This window comes from Syngnathus floridae, chromosome 4, assembly GCF_059516105.1.
Source record: "Syngnathus floridae isolate MCC-2025c chromosome 4, RoL_Sflo_1.0, whole genome shotgun sequence".
NCBI lineage: Eukaryota > Metazoa > Chordata > Actinopteri > Syngnathiformes > Syngnathidae > Syngnathus > Syngnathus floridae.
Genome location: NC_142416.1, coordinates 1,771,798 through 1,775,384, shown reverse-complemented (window position 1 = coordinate 1,775,384; position 3,587 = coordinate 1,771,798). Strand labels below are relative to the sequence as shown.

Genomic DNA, 3,587 nt, shown 5'->3' with positions numbered 1-3,587 from the left:
CGCTCGCGGCTCATGGTTGACGGGCTGAGCAGCCGGGCAAGTCCGTCGTTTTCAGCGCACAGCGAGTGGCAAAGGCGCTGACAAAACGGGAGCTTTGAGCTGCTGAAAACGGCAAAACAAGTCTAAAGCGTGTTCAAACGCGTGCGCACAATGCTCCTGCTTGAAAGGTCGGAATTTAAGGGGCCAATTTTTTGGATGGCGGCCGCCGGCCAAGCTTTGGACGGAAAAGGTTTCCTGGCGACAGCGAGCGAGCGCGGCGCTGCCGTACGTGCACCGAGTCGCCTGCCTGAAGACCTTGGACAAGTCGTCGATGATGTGCCGCTGCTCCACAACTTGAAGGAACTCCATTTCACCGTCCTGCTGGCCGCAACCGCGGTCCAGGTCATTGAGCGAACTAGGCCTTCTCTGTGGAACACAAATGCAGTGGACTCTGTTGGCACGCCGCCGTTGTCCGCGTCGACTTACCAAGCTTGCCATCTCCTCGTTCTCCTGGGTGACAAAGCGCACTTTGTTTTCAAGGCGACACAGCACCAGCGAGAGTTCTTCATTCTTCCTGCTCAGGCGTTTGTTTTTGTACAGGAGTGGCAGAAACTGGCTTTCTGTTTCTCTCAGTCGCTTTAGCTGCAAGCATGAAGTGCGGGATGTGAAAGACGCACAACACGCGGGCCAGAACGTATCCATTCCTTTTGCATCGGTTTGAACGGAATCGTGGCTTTGGCTCCCAATAAAAGACATCTACCAGGCAACCGACTCGCTGCGCCGCTCAACTAATAAGCAAGCGCAATGGGTGCCTCGCTGGATGGCGCGCATCAAACGTAGCGCAAACCTTCAAGCGTGCCGTCAATAAATTACCAGTTCATTGCGCTCTTCAGAAAGCAGGGCGTTTCGATCCTCCAGTTTCCTGATGACTGCGCTGAGCTCAGCGATTTTCAGATGAAACCGTCGCGTGTCCCGATCCTCCTGAGACTGAAAACGCCCCGCAACACACACACACAAGCACTCGTTCAAAGTTCAAAACTGTTTTTGTGCTACCTTCCTCCAGCAACGAACTAAGTCATGCGTACTGCAAGTGTGTGATGAGGTGGCTTACGCAATGAAGAGGATTGCTAGTAGCGGCGTTGACCCCACTTCCAGGGTAGTTTAGGCCCGCCCTTTGGGAATCCCTCAGGGCAGCGATCTGCTGCTCGGCAGCCTGAGTCTGCAGCTGAAGGCGGTGGACGTGGCCGGCCCCAGGGCTTCATCCAAAACACTAACCGCTCTGTCTTTCAGCTTGATCTCATCCGTCTGGATGTACAAACGGGGAGCGCTCAGGCAGGCGGGCAAACTCATTTGCCAGAATTGTGACAAAAACAAAGAGAGCAACCGGCCAATTTTTTTCTTGAATCGACTAGAACACCTTTGCTGTGACAAAAGCGAAGCGAGCAACCGGACATTTTCTTCTTGTGAAATAGAATAGAATAGAATGCCTTAGGTGTCATTGCACTGCAGGTATACAACGAAATTGGGAACATAGCCACGCACCGCGCATCTGATCAGTCCTACCAGTCGGCGGATCTCCCTCTCGCAGTCTCTCTTGGTTCGGCTCAGCTCCTCCCGATGCTGGTGATGAGCCGATCGGAGCTCGGCCGCTCGGGACTGCCAGGCCTGCTGGGCCGCTGCCAGGGCTTCTTCCGCGCTCCTGGTGGAGGCGACACCGCTCGGTCTCCCGACACCGCCGCGTCTCCTCCACCTCCGCCAGCAAAGCGCCCCCCCTCCTCACCTGAGCAGACATTGCGCCACACCGGGCCGTTGAGACCGCAACGGAGCGCCGCGACGCTTACTGGGGACAAGCTACACAATACGGTAGCGGCCGCATCGAAGCCCGACGTGGCGTGCGGATAGTCAGACACGGATAGAGCGGATCACCTTGTCCATGGAGCCGTCCCTCAGGCTGAGGACCAAGGCATTCAGTCGCTGGATCTCTCCATCTTTGATTTTGATCACTCTCATCAGCTCCATTTCATGCTGCCGCAGTAATGTCTCCCTGGTAATGGCTAACTCTTTCTGCTTCTCCTCATGGAGTTTGCTTTTGAGTTCCGTCATGGCGGCGGTGGCACGGTGGTGCTCCGCCCGCAGGTCCTGACTTCTCTCTCTCTCCAGACAGCTGACCTGACATGACTTAGACTTAGACAAACTTTATTGTCATCTTGTCTGCACATGGTGCATACAAAACGAAATTCCGTTGCATACGTCTTACAACAAAGTAGTGATATTGCAGTTGAATAGAAGTAACATATCCTATGAAAATATATATATATACATATATACTATATATATATATATTAAAAATAAGTATAAAGTGCAGCAGTGATAATTATGCAATAGTGCAAGTAGGCAAAACAGTATTCAAGAGTGTGCAGAGGAATGCTAAACCATGTATTAAACTTCTATTTAAAGGGTTTATACAAGTTCAGTAAAGTTGGTAGTGCGAGATAGTGCAAGATAGAGGTCCGTAGTGTCATAAAGTACAGTTCTGTGAATGTGTGATGCAGAGTTCAGTTTAGAGCTCAACAGTTCTAGTGTTCAACAGTCTGATGACAGCAGGGAAAAAGCTGTTGCAGAACCTGGTGGACCTGCAGCGGATGCTGCAAACCTCTTCCCAGAGGGCAGCAGGGAGAACAGTCCATGGTGGGGGTGTGATGGGTCATTGATGATGTTACGGGCACGGGACATGCAGCGCTGAGATGAAATGTCCTGAATGGAGGGAAGAGGAGCCCCTATGATCCTCTCTGCTGTCCTCACCACTCTCCTCACGTTCTTCCAATCGGAGGCGGTGCAGCCTCCACACCACACAGAGAGACAGCTTGTCAGAATGCTCTCTATGGTGCTCCTGTAGAACGTCCTCATGATGGGTGGGGGCAGGTGGGCTCTCCTCATCCTCCGCAGGAAGTACAAGCGCTTCTGTGCCCTCTTGACCAGTGCCGTAGTGTTCATAGTCCAGGTGAGGTCTTCTGTGATGTGGACCCCCAGGAATTTGGTGGTGCTGACCACCTCCACAGCTGAGCTGTTGATGATCAGTGGAGCGTGGTGAGGCTGTTTTTTCCTGAAGTCGACGATGATCTCCTTCATCTTCTCCTCATTCAGGATCAGGCTGTTTTCTCTGCACCAGCCCACCAGCTGCTCCACCTCCTCTCTGTAGTCCAGGTCGTTGTTGTCTCTGATGAGCCCCACCACCGTTGTGTCGTCTGCTGACTTCACGATGTGATTGGTGGTGAACCTGAGGACGCAGTCGTGTGTCATCAGGGTGCACAGCAGGGGGCTCAGGACGCAGCCCTGAAGGGAGCCTGTGCTGAGGGTGATGACATCAGAGGTGTTCTGTCCGACCCGGACTGACTGAGGTCTGTTGGTGAGGAAGTCTAGCAGCCAGTTGCGAAGGGGGGTGTTGAAGCCCAGGTGTTCCAATTTTCCTACCAGATGCTGTGGGATGATGGTGTTAAACGCTGAGCTGAAGTCCAGGAACAGCCTCCGCACATGGGTGTTCTTCTCCTCCAGGTGAGCCAGGCTCAGGTGAAGAACGGAGGAGATGGCGTCCTGAGTGGAGCGGTTTT

At 53.2% G+C, this 3,587-nt stretch overlaps 1 long non-coding RNA gene across 1 annotated transcript; it reads right to left on the bottom strand.

The window, feature by feature from the left end:
* Positions 1 to 850: 850 nt before the first annotated feature.
* On the bottom strand, positions 851 to 1,721 carry LOC148398546 (uncharacterized). The gene is made up of 3 exons (XR_015857883.1): positions 1,543 to 1,721; positions 1,091 to 1,284; positions 851 to 966 (listed from the first exon to the last, which is right to left on the bottom strand). It is a non-coding gene; the product is annotated as an uncharacterized LOC148398546 (long non-coding RNA).
* Between the last annotated feature and the right edge of the window lie 1,866 nt (positions 1,722 to 3,587).